This window comes from Eschrichtius robustus, chromosome 8 (assembly GCF_028021215.1).
Source record: "Eschrichtius robustus isolate mEscRob2 chromosome 8, mEscRob2.pri, whole genome shotgun sequence".
Classification (NCBI taxonomy): Eukaryota; Metazoa; Chordata; class Mammalia; order Artiodactyla; family Eschrichtiidae; genus Eschrichtius; species Eschrichtius robustus.
Window position 1 is genome coordinate 108669227 of NC_090831.1, and position 15530 is coordinate 108684756.

Sequence of the window (15530 nt, forward strand, 5' to 3'; positions counted from 1 at the left end):
ACATCGGGGGCCCACAGGCTCTGGGATGCTGCCCTATGAATTCCTTCTCCTCACCTGCTGATAATTATCTGTGAGGCCCAGACAATGCTGATCTGTTCTTCCCAATGCTTTTGGCTTTCTCATGTCTTCACTCCCAGTGGAAGGTATTAAAACTGCAAAACTCAAATTGGGATTAGGGCAAGGAAAAGGCTCATTTATTTATTTATTTATTATAAATTTATTTATTTTATTTATTTATTTTTGGCTGTGTTGGGTCTTTGTTGCTACGTGTGGGCTTTCTCTACTTGCAGCGAGCGGGGGTTACTCTTCGTTGCGGTGCATGGGCTTTTCATCGTGGTGGCTTCTCTTGTTGTGGAGCATGGGCTCTAGGAGCACGGGCTTCAGTAGTTGTAGCACGCAGGCTCAGCAGTTGTGGCTTGTGGGCTCTAGAGCTCAGGCTCAGTAGTTGTGGTGCACGGGCTTAGTGGCTCTGCAGCATGTGGGATCTTCCCGGGCCAGGGCTCGAACCCGTGTCCCCTGCATTGGCAGGCGGATTCTTAACCACTGCACCACCAGGAAAGTCCAAGGCCCATTTATTTATTTATTATAAATTTATTTATTTTATTTATTTATTTTTGGCTGCATTGAGTCTTCGTTGCTGCGCACGCAGGCTTTCTCTAGTTGTGGTGAGCGGGGGCTACTCTTTGTTGCAGTGCACATGCTTCTCATAGCAGTGGCTTCTCTTGTTGCGGAGCGTGGGCTCTAGGCACGCGGGCTTCAGTAGTTGTGGCTTGCGGGCTCTAGAGCTCAGGCTCAGTAGTTGTAGTGCACTGGCTTAGTTGCTCTGCAGCATGTGGGATCTTCCCGGACCAGGGCTCGAACCCATGTCCCCTGCGTTGGCAGGCAGGTTCTTAACCACTGCGCCACCAGGGAAGCCCCAAGGCCCATTTATCTTTAACCTTCGTTCTGAAATCTAGTCTAGGCCATTTTACCAGCGATCTCTGAACTCACATTTTAAGCAGAGCCTGATTCACAATAAAGTATTTCTTTGATTACTACAGAGATCTCCTTTTATGATTTGTTAGTTTGTGTACTTTGCCAATTTTTCTATTAGGGTCTTTGTCTTTTCATTATTGAGTTGTGATAGTTCTTTATTAAAATATTAAGGAGGATCTCTTTGCCCCTAATAAAGGATTTTTTTTGTCTTTTAATTTTGTCTATTCATTTTGGAGTTAAGAATCTTAGACTCGAGGTTAACATTAATTTTCTTGCTTATCTGAGCAAGCCCCTTTACCTGTTATGACATGGTTCCTTTACCTGTAAATGGAGGCAATAAAGACTACATATTGAGTATATGTTGAGTATAGAACTGTTGAGTATGAAAAGGAAATACATGTGGGATGATGCTATACAATCATAGGACATGGTTACTTTGGTTTCAGAGTTTATATTAATCTGATAGTATTATTGAACCTAGAGTAGGACATAGCTGACTGATGTTAACAAGTACCAGTTTTGTTTGTTTCATTTTGTTTTGCTTTTAGTTTGGTTTTGGTTAAACAAACAGTTGTTGAGCACTTACAAGTACTTTGAGTGCTGTTCTAGGTTTTAGTAACACGAACATACATAGAGTTAGAAGCTGCCTATTAACAACTTCATATGTGTAAAAGTGCTTATGATTTCTGTTTTCCTTTTGCCTCCTCAACTGCAACTTTCTAAGTTGTCAGCAGACGAGATCTTCTACCACTCCTAACACGTCCAATTAAGAAACTACCTCAGTACTGAGGCAAATGACCCAGTTGTTCCTTGGTCTCTACATTAACTGTCTCATGTCTACTAGAACGTTATACTTGTTAAAATTATTAATTTATATAGTAGAAGTTATGAGTGATAGTATTCCAATTCAGACTGTTAGGTTTTTGTCTAGCTTAAAGAAACAGAAAATGTGTACTTCCACCCTCATCTATGATGTTTAATGCCTTTAAGTTCTCTCCATTACTGCCTGAAAAAAAAAAAAAATGACAGACAAGACAGAAAGAATATAATGAACCATTAATAGTAAAACAGAAATAGAAATGTCTGAAGACAATGTCTTTTGCCTCTAGTTGGTGTTTGTTTTTTGATACAGTCAAAGGAAAGAAACTCTAACAGCAAAATTTTAACTATCATCCAGGTAGAGCATACTCCCACACTCCCACTGGTTCCCCCTATATTCTTCCTACACAAAATCTGCCTTATGAGTCTCTACACTGAGCATAGATAAAATAAAGAGTCAATATTATTGAATCCCATCCATTTGCCAAGCACTGTGCTAAGTGCTTTCACATACATTTTCTCATCTAATGGATCTTTTACTTTCTTACTGCAGGGGAGAAGGTGAGATTGTGCCTTTGCTTTGCTACTTCCTCTTCCTAGCGTCCTTACTCTTCTGTGTAAGCCTCACACTGCAATCAAGGGAACCCAGTTTGAAGCAAAATCCATTCTTTTTTTTCATTTCATCCAGGTCCACAGCAAAAAGTTGGTTTCTCATTTCTGGGAGATGAGAGATGTGTTGATTTAGGAAAAAAATGAATGGAACAGGGCTTAGGGCTAAATGTTCTTTTACATACATGGGTGGGCACCTACCTCTGATGAGAAGTCTCTCTTTTTCTGGCTTCTTTCCCAGATAATCCATTGAACTCTCCGAGCAAAAGCATCGTATACATCCAACTCCTCCTTTGATTTATTTCTTTATATATGAACACAGGTTCCTTACCAACTCCTTCACCCACCCATGACCCACCAAAAACAAAAAGAGAAAAAAAGAAAATCTCTCCTGCAGAAACATGACAGATCTTATCTATTCCTGAGATTAACTGCTATTTTCTCCTCTTACCATGATTCCAAATTTTGGACTCCACTAATGAAAACATAGCCTGGGTGACATTGCATAACCAGTGAGAAAGGAATCTTCCCTCGGTAATGAGAGAAGGGCTGAGTCACTATCTCAGCTCTCAGGAATGGCTCTCCAGCTGCTGACTGAGGCCACAAGGGTTCAGCCACGAGGCCGGCAGGGACCTCCCCAGTGACTAACAAAAAAGAGGCAACCAGAACTAGCCAGAGTGAACTGGGGCAACTGACCCATTTGTAGATGTACCCCCAAGGACAGTGGCCAGCAGTCCAAGTCGCAGTGTCCTGGCAGTGTAGCAAATGCCTGATCCGATCTGATGGATGAATGATGCCCGACAACAGAAGACTCTGGAAAAGGATACTTGTAATTAGCATGTGGTGGCATTTTTATTCCAGAGGTTTAGTCTTTATTCTTTCACATATACAACAGACATTTGAGTGAATATATTAGGCACTGAACTAGAGGTTGGCATATTCCTTGCCCTCAGGGAGTTGACAGTTCAGCAGAAAGGGAGTAAACATAGGAGCTCTAAGAGAACATAGAAGAGGCACTTAAGATTTGACAGTTGGAAAAGCTTCCCCAAGAATGTGAAAGGTTTATGGGGGGGGGGTGGGGCATGGAGAAGGGACACTTCAGGTGAAGGAGGCAACAGTGAAAAGTCACAGAGGCAAGAGAGAACAGGTGGTTCATTGGAGAAGGTAAGTGGTTTGGTATGGCCAACATCAGAATATGCAGGGGAAGGGGCAAGAGATGATCCTGGAGAGGTGAGCAGGGGTCAGATTAAAGGTGTAATCTTGTGTGTATGTAAGAGGGTCTAAGTTCTATCCTGAGGGCAATGGGAACCACTGACTTTCTGTGGGAGAAGGACGTGTCAGATCTGTTTTTTTAGGAAGTTTTCTCACTGGTTGTAATATGGAGATTGGATGTAAGGAAAGCAAGTATAGAAGTAGGAGGACCAGGTTGGAGGATCTTGCAGTAATTGAAGAAAAAAATAATGTGGGCCTGAACTATAGCAGAGGCAATAGGGATGCAAGAAAGATGAGGTTGAGTGATACAAAAGTAGTTACCAACTGACCTTGGTGATTAGCCACAGGTGGGGCCTGTAGAGCTCAGAATGACTTTCACCTTTGGTGGGTGGGGAGAGATGATGGGAGCAGAAGGCTTGCTGGAAGGAGATGATGAGTTCAGGTTGAAGCAGGAACCTAGGATGGAAACCCTGCCATTGACCTGAATATCAGTGTTGGAAGGTCAGGGCAACTCAGTGACATTCAGGACTCCCCAGGTATACCCCAAAGGAGACTTAAGGACAATTCCAGACCTCACCAGCTAGAGAGGATGGGCCTCCTAGTACAAGTTCCTCCTTAGAAGCCTGGCTTATTAAGACTGAATCTGTGCAGGACTGGGGCTGCTGATGAGAGGTCTTCAGAACCTGCAGCCAAACAGGGCCTGACAAGCTGTTTCCATGGAGACGCGGTGTGTGCAGGAGGGAGTGAGTAGGAGGGCTGATCCATTCCAGAGCCTTGGGTCACAGGGCTGCAGTGGCCTAACAGATAAACAGGAAAAAGACATAGTCAATCAGAAAAGGATGTTCAAAACTATTGGCAGTTAACTGGGGTTATATCATCATAATTCTAGATTAAGTCTAACAATTTAGAAGGATTAGCGTAAGCCACTTAATGATCCTGCTAGTTATTTCAGGTACCACTTAATGAGGGTACACAGAAGTGGATGCCAACTCAGACTAACTCCAAATGTACATACACCCTTCTTAAGCCTTTCTGCACCCCTGGACTCTAAGTAGCTACATATTATTTCCAAGTTTCTGGGGAAACAGGCAGAGATATGGGAAGTTAATTTTTTTTCCATTTGCCATGCTGTTGGCAGTAATACTCAGGAAATCTTTGGAGCTCTTCAGGAACCTCAGGTGCTGGCAAAGCCTCGGATTAGATGTTATTATTAAACAATTTGAGGAACATTCTGGACAGAGAGCCAGCATCAGTGGGGCCCCAAGGAGTGTGTGTGTGTGTGTGTGTGTGTGTGTGTGTGTGTGTGTGGTAGAATATACATAACATGAAATTGACTATTTTGACCATTTTTAAATGTACAGTTCAGTGGCATTAAGTATATACATAATCTTGTATAACCGTTACCACTATCTCTTTCCAAAACTTTACCATCATCCAAAACAAAAACTCTATAACCATTAAGCAATGATTCCCTATTGGGCCCCAAATGTTTTTTAACAACTTTATTGTGCTGTGAAAACTCTGCCTACCAGTCAGGACAATAGTTTGGCTGCTGCAAGTAAGAAAACTAGCTCGATCTTGGTTTGGTCAGTCGCTTTCAATTTAGATCTGGGTTTTTTTGGCCAAAGAGTCCTCGCCCTGTGGATGAGCTTGTTAAACCTAATCTCTGGAGGGAGACCGATTTTAACCACCTTAATGACTGATGGGACTTACTAATCTTGATCTCCAAGGTATTCAAATGGCTTGTGGCAGTGCTTATTAAGAAGTGAGTAAAAAGTAAGTCAGGGCCACAGGCCCTTGTAAAGATGTTACTGGAGGCAAACTTTGTTCCAAAGATAGCTGGAAGATGAACTGTCTAGGAACAACTTCATTTTAAGTGACCAAAAACAGTAGTGCCTGGGGAGGATGAGACATGATTCTGGCTTGGAACAGTAGACTAGGACCAAAAGATCAGAACCGGAAATTCCAAGTTTCCTACTGCCTTTTCTTTCGCAAATTAAAACATTTAGTGAGGGTAGGGATAAACTTTGTGATTTCCTTTCTTCATCCAACAAGTTCAAGGTGTTTACAACATGATGCTTATTAGACAAGACTCAATCTGCAGTTCACAAATCCAAAGCAGCAATAACACTCAAAGCCCAGGCAGATACTTCCCAGATGCATGATGTCAGTCACAAGAAATAGCAGGATGGAAAAAGAATAGGGAAGATTTCGTGAAAATCACTCCACCATAAATACAATCTAAACTACATGCCCTATTTGGGGACCAGCAGTGAGACAAATACTTGAACACAATATGCTATTCCAGGGAACTGGAGCTCAGAAGAGGTTGACTGGCTTACTCTGCATCACCTAGAAATCCAAGAAGAGAGCTAAGATTTAGTACACTTGTTTCCTGATACCTGGTTTAGTGGTTTATTTTTATTAGTATCTGCTGGTATTCTGTGCTTGGAGTGCATAAGGGAGATGGTTCTCAGAGATTCTCTGTGAAGTTTTCATCTGGTCAGGAGTGATCTATCAGTACCTTTACCTCAAATTCACCTCCAATTTAGTCTTCATATCATACTTGGTTCAGAACCCAAATTCTGAACAGTTCAGAAAAATGAGGGGATCAGTATCCAGACCTGCTACAATATATTACCTAAAATGTCCAGTGTTCAACAAAAAAATTATGAGACATGCAAAGAAACAGGAAAGTACGATGTGACCCATACACGGGAGGAAAAAAGCCATCAACAGAAACTCCCTGTGAGAGGGCCCAGATATCCAACTTAGCAGACAAAGACTTCAAAGCAGCTATCATAAATATATTGAAAGAACTGAAGAAAACCATGCTTAAAGTCAAAAGAGGGCTTCCCTGGTGGCGCAGTGGTTGAGAATCTGCCTGCTAATGCAGGGGACACGGGTTCGAGCCCTGATCTGGGAAGATCCCACATGCTGCGGAGCAACTAGGCCCGTGAGCCACAACTGCCGAGCCTGCGCATCTGGAGCCTGTGCTCCGCAACAAGAGAGGCCACAATAGTGAGAGGCCCGCGCACCGTGATGAAGAGTGGCCCCCACTTGCCGCAGCTAGAGGAAGCCCTCGCACAGAAACGAAGACCCAACACAGCCCAATGAATGAATAAATAAATAAATAAATAATAATTAAAGGTGCTAATAATTTAAAAAAAAATGAATCAAAAGAAGGTAGAGTAACAATCTCTCATAAGATATTCAATAAAGAGATGGAAATTATTATTGTTTTTAAAAGAACCTAATGGATATCCTGAACTTGAAAACTGTGATAATAGAAAAAAAATTCACTAGAGGGGCTCAGCAGTATATTTGAACTGGTATAAGAAAGAATCAGCAAACTTGAAGATAGATAGATAGATGATAGATAGATATTATTTGATCTCAAAAACAGAGAGAAAAGAGGATGAAGAAATATGAACAGAACTTCAGAGGAATGTGAGAATCATTAAGCACATCAACACATGCACAATGTGAGTACCAGAAGGAGAAAGAAAGAGAGTAGCAGAAAAGTATTTAAAGAAATAATGGCTGAAAACTTCTGAAATTTGATGAAAAACATTAATCTACACATCCAAGAAGCTCAACTAATCCCAAGTAGAATAAACACAAAGAGATCCACATTCAGACACATCATAGTAAAAACGTTGAAAGTGAATATCTAGAAAACAGCAAGAAAAAAACCCAACACATTACAAACAAGGGAACCCAAATAAGATTAATAATTGACTTCTCACCAGAAACAATGGAGGCTAGAAACCAGTGAGATGCCATATTCAAAATGCTGAGGGGAAAATCCCTGTCAAATAGGAATCTTTTATCCAGTAAACTATTTCTCAAAAATGAAAGTGAAACAGAGACAATCCCAGATAAACAAAATCTGAGAGAATTCACTGCTAGCTAGAGTTACAAGAAACAAGGAAGTTCTTCAAGCTGACTCAAATCCACACAAAAAACCAAAGAGCACTAGTAAATATAATTATGTAATTATAAAAGACAGTATATCAATATATATTTTTCTCCCTTTTTTCTCTTAAATGATCTAGAAAGCAGTTGTATAAAAGAACATATTTGATAATGACAGTACAATGGAGGTGGGTGGGAACAAAACTGTAGTGGAATAAGAAATGAGTTACAAGATGGTAACTCAAATCTGCAGGAACAAATGAAGAGAACCATAATTGGTAAATAAGAAGGTGACATAAAAAACTCTAAATATAACTTGCTTTCCTTTCTTTTCTCAACCTTAAAAAATGACATAAAATTATATTAATGAATAATTATGACAGTGTATTATTCGGTTTGTAACAAAACTATAAACCAGTTAGACCTAACAGACATCTATAAAATGCTCCAACCACCAACAGCAAAATACACATTCTTCTCAGATGAATATGGACTATTCTCCAGGATAGATTATATTCTAGATTATAAAAGCCCTAATAAATTTAAAAGATTTGAAGTTATACAAAACATGACTTCTGACCACAATGGAAATAAATTAGAATCAGTAAGACAAGGAAATTTGGTAAATTCACAAATATGTGGATATTAAACAATTCACTCCTAAATAACCGATAGGTCAAAAAAGAAATTACAAAGGAAATTAGAACATACTTTGAAATGAATGAAAATGGAAGCAAAACATACCAAAACTTATGGAATGTACCAAAGCAGTACCTAGAAAGAAATTTATAGCTGTAGATGCCTATATTGAAGAAAAAAGAAAAAGAAAAAGATCTCAAATCAATAACCTATTCTTCCATTTTCAGAAACTAGAAAAAGAAGAGCAAACTAAACCCAAATCAAGCAGATGGAAGGAAATAGATTAGAGTGGAAATTAATGGAACAAAGGATAGGAAAAACAATAGAGAAAATGAACAAAACCAAAAGCCGGTTCTTTGAAAAGATCTACAAAATGACAAACCTTTAGCTAGACTGACCAAGAAACAAAAGAGAGAAGATTCAAATTACTAAAATCAGAAATAAAAGAGGGGCTTCCCTGGTGGCGCAGTGGTTGAGAATCTGCCTGCCAATGCAGGGGACACGGGTTCGAGCCCTGGTCTGGGAAGATCCCACATGCCGCGGAGCAACTAGGCCCGTGAGCCACAACTACTGAGCCTGCGCATCTGGAGCCTGTGCCCCGCAACAAAAGAGGCTGCGATAGTGAGAGGCCCGCGCACTGCGATGAAGAGTGGCCCCCGCTTGCCGCAACTAGAGAAAGCCCTCACACAAAAAGAAGACCCAACACAGCCAAAAATAAATAAATAAATAAATAAATAAAGTAGCTATTAATTAAAAAAAAAAAAAAAGAAATAAAAGAGGACACTACTACCAACTCCACAAAAATAAAAAGGATAAAAAAGCGAATACTATGAACAACTGTATGCCAATAAATTAGATAACTTGGATAAAATGGACCAATTCTTTGAAAGACAGAAACTACAGACTTCCCTGGTGGCACAGTGGTTAAGAATCCACCTGCCAATGTAGGGGACACGGGTTCGAGCCCTGGTCCGGGAAGATTCCACATGCCGCGGAGCAACTAAGCCCATGTGCCACAACTACTGAGCCTGCGCTCTGGAGCCCATGAGCCACAACTACTGAAGCCCGCATGCCTAGAGCCTGTGCCAGCAATGAAGACCCAATGCAGCCTAAAATAAATAAATAAATAAATTAAAAAAAAAAAAAAACTACACAAACTATGCAAGAAGAACAGAAAATCATAATAAATCTGTAACAAATAAACTGATTGAGTTAGGAATTTAAGACTTCCCACAAAGAAGAGGTCAGGCCCAGATGAGGTCACTGTTGAATTTTACCAAAATTTAAAGAATTAATACAGGGCTTCCCTGGTGGCGCAGTGGTTAAGAATCTGCCTGCCAATGCAGGAGACATGGGTTCGAGCCCTAGTCTGGGAAGATCCCACATGCCGCAGAGTGGCTAGGCCCGTGAGCCACAACTACTGAGCCTGCGTGTCTGGAGCCTGTGCTCCGCAACGGGAGAGGCCGCGACAGTGAGAGGCCCGCGCACCGCGATGCAGAGTGGCCCCCGCTCGCCAGAACTGGAGAAAGCCCCCACACAGAAACGAAGACCCAACACAGCCAAAAATAAATAAATAAATAAATAAAATTAAAAAAAAAAAAGAATTAATACAAAATTTTCACAAACTCTTCCAAAAAATAGAAGAGGAAGTAACACTTCCAACTCATTCTTTGAGGCTGGTATTACCCTGATACCAAAGCCAGACATCACAGGAAAAGTACAGAACAATATCTCTTATGAATAAAAATTGTCAACATTATACTAGCAAACTGAATCCAGCAACATATAAAAGTGACTATACACTTAGAAGAAAACAGGACAGAGCTTTACAACATTGGATTTGGCAATGATCTCTTGGATATGATACCAAAGGCATAGGTAACGAAAGAAAAAATAGATTATGTCTAGAAATGTAGAAAGAACACTTACAACTCAATAATAAGACAAATAACCCAATTTTAAAATGGACAGGGAACCCTCCTACACTGTTGGTGGGAATGTAAATTGGTATAACCATTATGGAGAACAGTATGGAGGTTCCTTAAAAAACTAAATACAGGACTACCATATGATCCAGCAATCCCACTCCTGGGCATATATACAGAGAAAACTATAATTCAAAAAGATACATGCACCCCAGTGTTCACTGCAGCGCTGTTTACAATAGCCAAGACATGGAAGCAACCTAAATGTCCATCGACAGATGAATGGATAAAGAAGATGTGGCACGTATATACAATGGAATTACTCAGCCATAAAAAATAACAAAATAATGCCATTTGCAGCAACACGGATGGACCTAGATATTACCATACCAAGTGAAGTAAGTCAGACAGAAAGACAAATATCATATGATATCACTTATATGTGGAATCTAATAAAAAATGATATAAATGAACTTTTTTACAAAACAGAAACAGACTCACAGATCTTGAAATCCAACTTATGGTTACCAAAAGGGAAACATGGGGGAAGTGATAAATTAGGAGATTGGGATTAACATATACACACTACTATATATAAAATAGATAACTAACAAGGACCTACTGTATAGCACAGAGAACTCTACTCAATATTCTGTAATAACCTATATGGGAAACGAATCTGAAAAAGAATGGAGATATATATACACACACACACACACACACACCCCGAAACTAACAAAACATTGAAAATCAACTATACTCCAGTAAAAATTTTAAAAAAATAAGTAAATAAAGCCATGTGAACCAATCTTAGGACCACACCAGGCATGCTCTACAAAAGCAACCTGGTTTCCTCCCAAAATGGATATATCCTGAAGACCCTAAATTGCTTATAAAAACAATTAAAGCCAATCACATTTGATACCCTAAAAAATAAAATGGACAAAGAATTTGAATAAACATTCCTTCAAGGAAGATATACAAAAGGCCAGTCAATAAGCACATGAACAGGTGCTCAACATCATTAGCTGTCAAGGAAATACAAATCAAAACTAAAATGAGATATCTCTTAATACCCCCTAGGATAGCTATAGTCAAAAAGACAGATAGTATTAAGGGTTGATGAAGATGTGGAGAAATTGGAATCTTCATACATTCCTCGTAGGAATGTAAAATGATACACCACTTTGGAAATCTGTCTGGCAGCTCCTCAAAAGACTATAACATAGAGTTACTATATAACCCAGCAACTCCTCTCCTACATATACAACCAAAAGAAATGAAAATATATGTCCACACAAAAACTGCACATGAATGGTCATAGCAGCAGTAGTCATAATAGTCTAAAATTAGAAGCAATCTGGAGAAGTTGATTTGCAAACTACGTTCCTGCTTCTCCATTCTTTGGCCATTGAATACAGATTGTGCTGTTCCAGTCTCAAAAAAAAAAAGAGAGAGAGAGAAAGAGAGAAAACAACCCAAATGTCTCTCAGCTAATGACTGGTTAAATAAAATATGGTATATCCATACAATAGATGTTATTTGGCGATGAAAAGGAATGAAGTACTGCAACATGGATATAAACCTTGAAAACATTATGATATGTGAAAAAGGCCTGATTCCATTTATATGAAATGTCCAGAAAAGCAAATCTATAGAGACAGAAAATAGAGTAGCAATTGCCTAATCGCTGAGGTTTGATGGAGGAGGTTAGGAGGAAATGGGGAGTGACTGCTAATGGGTACAAGGTTTCTTTTTGGGGTGACAAAATATTCTAAAATTGACTGTGGTTATGTTTGCACAACTCTGTAAAAATACTAAAAAATATTGAGCTGTATACTTTAAATGGGTGAATTGTATAGTATGTGATGTATATGTCAATAAAGCTGTTAGATATATATAGAAAGATGGATGATAGATGGATAAATGGATGGATGGATGGATAGATAGATAGATAAAGGTATTATTAGGACAAGGGATAAAAGAATGCCTAAACCCAGGCTTAGCCCAGGTACCACTGTTAGCCCTGACAGTTGAGTCAATAATAATGTAACATTTTGTTAATTGGGTTGCACCTAAAATGCTAATGCAGAGCTCTCTGTTAAACTGGCCTAGATCTCCTAGCCAAGATAGAAGATTAGGGGGCATTTTTCCTTGCCCTAAGCCCAAACCTGAGTCTTGCAATTTTATCACCCTCCACTGGGTGTGTAATAAGAGAGCAGTCGAGAGCATCTGAGAGAATGTAGGAGAACCAAATAGCTGAACTTCATGGTGTGAGGGAGAATTGCCCTCCTAACACTGAGGCCACCACGAAGGAGGAAAGGGATGGGGGAGAAGAAGGGGGATGCAGAAGGCCCGGTGACCCTATTCACCGTAAATGTGGATCTCTGCCTGCAATTAGAGTACTGTCTCCTCTTGCAGAATAGGAAGGAGAGGATAGAGAGAAGGTTGATGTTCCTCTCCTTTAAGATTGTAGTTGGAGGAAGATTCCTGACAGAGATACGTATAAAGATGCAGGTAGTGGAGAAGACAGGGTCAAACCAAACCTGAGCAGAATGCCTCGGTGAGTAAGAATGTTTCACAGTTCCATGAAAATCAAAGACCCATTAGAAGAAGCTGAGTAAGATTTTAACCCATAAAGAAATTGCAGAGTTATTAAAGCAATTTGTGTTTTATGGCAAGGTTACAATTGTTGGTATAAATGAAGTGCTTTGCAGATGTTATCAGGTATCTTAGGCAGGGGAAGCCATGCATTTACTGTATTAGTGCCTTGGGTGGTTCTTTTTTCAAAGTCTTCTTCCCTTCTCTTCTGAATGCATTTCTAGTCAGGGTACACTAAAGTTCTGTTCACGAAGAAGAATGAGGATGGAGATGAACTTCAAAACTGTACAGAAGAGATACAACCTAGTGACTTGCTTTATGGTGCATAGTTTTGTAGAAGGAAAATGACCTGCAGTGTCTTTGGTGAAAACAATCCTTTTCCTCTCTGTTTAGCTCCCGTAACTGCAACAGTTTGACCTTTCAGTGAAATTAAGCAGCCCAAACCCCAAAGAAGGACACAGGGGTAACAGGAAAACCAGTTACAGCTGAGAGCAATGATTCTCTGTACAGACTTCCTGCCCTCCCATTTTGGGTTGAAACTTTTTCTTCATCTTTTTGAACTTTCTCTTCAGCTGCCCTTCATATGTAACACCTCTATTAGGGTTATGTGACTCTGACCACCAACACTCTTCCTGTGCCACCCACCTCCTTACCCTGGAAAGTCTGGCCTTCCAGAGAGCATCACCTTAGAGTAACTTACATTTCCAATTCAGATCTCCAGTCATCGTTTGTGGTGTCTTATAGAAAGGTGATTTGTTCACGATTCCCTTCTCCTTTGCAAAATTCTAATACATAGAAGGAATCAGAATAATATAATGAACATCCAATATCTACCATCTAGATCAAACAATTGCTAAAATTTTTCCATATATTCTCCATTTTTCCTTTTTCTTTTTTTTTTTTGCTGAAGTAATTTAAAGCAAGTTATAGAAACATGTATGTTTCCCCCCTAAATATTTCAACATTTATCTCTAAATAATAAACACATCTTTATCAGGTAAACACAGTTCCATTCTCACACTTCACATGATTCCTATAATTTCTCAATAGCATGTAATACCCACCCACATTCAAATATTCCCTACTTGTTCGCAAAATGTCTTTTTAAAAAATATGTGGTAAAATATGCATATTGTAAAATTTTCCATTTTAAGTGTCCAATTCAGTGGCATTGTCTATTCACAATATTGTGTAATCACCACCACTATTTCCAGAACTTTTTCATTATGCCAAACAAACTCTATACCCTTTAAGAATAACTCTCCATTTCCCCCTCCTCCCAAATGACTTTTAAAGATGGTTAGTTCAAACATATTTTATTTGGTGGTTATGTTTCTTAAGGCTCCTAATCTAGACCTGTCTCCTCACACCATACCCACATGCATTTTATTTTTATGACATTGACTTCTTTTTTTTGGGGGGGGGGGTTAGAATGCAAGTTTTAGTTTTGAATCCCCATTGAAATAAATATGTTAATCTTTGAAAAATATTTGGTTATATGCCACTAAAATTATCCCTAGAGCCCCCGGTGATAGTCATGCCCCATTCTGGAAAACACTACCATAGGGAATTACTGGGGTACCCTGGGGAGGTAGGATGAGGCCACTGCTTGTTGAGCAAGGGTCATCTGTGTCCCAGGTAAGCTGCTTGCTGCTGTTCATAATTCTCTGAGCCCCAGACCTACCAGCATATTTGATCTTATCTTTCCTGGCTGACAACACTTTGGTGGCTCCCTATTCTCTTCTAGATAGAAGAGTAAATGCCTTGACATAACCTACAAGGTCCTTGGGGATCCTGGGATAGGCCTACCATGGCCCCATCAGGCTGGTGAAGAGAGGGAGAGAGGAGACAGGGAGGATCCCCTGGAGGAAGTGACATCTGAGCTGAAGTCTAACCGATTTATGGAGAGAACTAGGTGATGGTAGTGAAGAGCTTTTTTAGGTAGAAGGAACAGCATGTGCAAATTTCCTGAGGCAGGAAGGAACAATGTGCATGTGAGCACCTGAAAGAGGCACTAGAGGAAGAGTCGGGGAGAGGAGTTTGCAGGGGCCAGACCCTGCCTGCAGTCCCTGGAGGCATCACAAGCATTGTGATCTTAATGCTGTGCCTTACAAGGAGCCATTTAGAGCTTCAAGAACAGTGACTTCAGTTACTTGAATAACAAATACTTTTTGAACACCTACTTCAGGTGGAGCACTGGGGATTTTAATAGAACAAGACTCTCATGGTCCCTGCCATCAGGAAACTTATATTCTTTTAGAAACAAAAGTTATACATATGCATGGTTTAAAGAAATAACAAGTATTATAAGGTTTTCTATGAAAACAGAAGGCAGTCCACTACCTTTTCCCCCATTTCCACTTTCGCAGAGGCATCCATTTTCAACTCTTTTAGCTGACTGTATTTTGGATTTATCTCCATTATCTCTAAGTAATCTTGTTCGTTTTTTTTTTTTTTGATTTTTGAATTTTATTTATTTTTTTATACAGCAGGTTCTTATTAGTTATCTATTTTGTACATATTAGTGTATATATGTCAATCCCAATCTCCCAGTTCATCCCACCACCTCCCACCCCCCCACCCCCCATTGACATTGAGTTTCTGACGATTCTGGGCTAATTGTTCTGCACAGTGTCCCACCTGCGGGATTTGTCTGTTTTCTCATGGTGTTGTTAAATTTGTTCTTCTGTCCTCTGTATTTCTTGTAAGCTCAAAGTTAGATCAAGGCTTGATAGGAATCAGGTTAAACATTTTGGTAAGAATTCTTCATAGGGTAATGCTGTATACTTCCTACTGCCTCGTATTAGGCCCTACGTAATGTCTGGTTGTCTC

At 39.8% G+C, this 15530-nt stretch overlaps 1 protein-coding gene and 1 long non-coding RNA gene across 9 annotated transcripts in view; one reads left to right on the forward strand and one right to left on the reverse strand.

The window, feature by feature from the left end:
- Positions 1–15530, forward strand: part of MKLN1 (muskelin 1) — a 353982-nt gene that overhangs the window by 111321 nt on the left and 227131 nt on the right. The gene's annotated exons all lie outside the window — the stretch shown is intronic.
- Positions 221–15530, reverse strand: part of LOC137768153 (uncharacterized) — a 55469-nt gene continuing 40159 nt past the window's right edge. For 4 of the 7 annotated variants that reach the window (XR_011074717.1, XR_011074719.1, XR_011074714.1 and 1 more), the window contains 5 exons: positions 13399–13483; positions 4193–4412; positions 3945–4071; positions 3100–3216; positions 221–1981 (listed from right to left, as the gene is read on the reverse strand). This is a non-coding gene — a long non-coding RNA (uncharacterized lncRNA). Of the gene's footprint in view, positions 1982–2695; positions 3217–3944; positions 4086–4187; positions 4413–13398; positions 13484–15530 lie in introns of those variants that run through there. The other 3 variants (XR_011074716.1, XR_011074718.1, XR_011074715.1) reach the window with 3 other exon arrangements.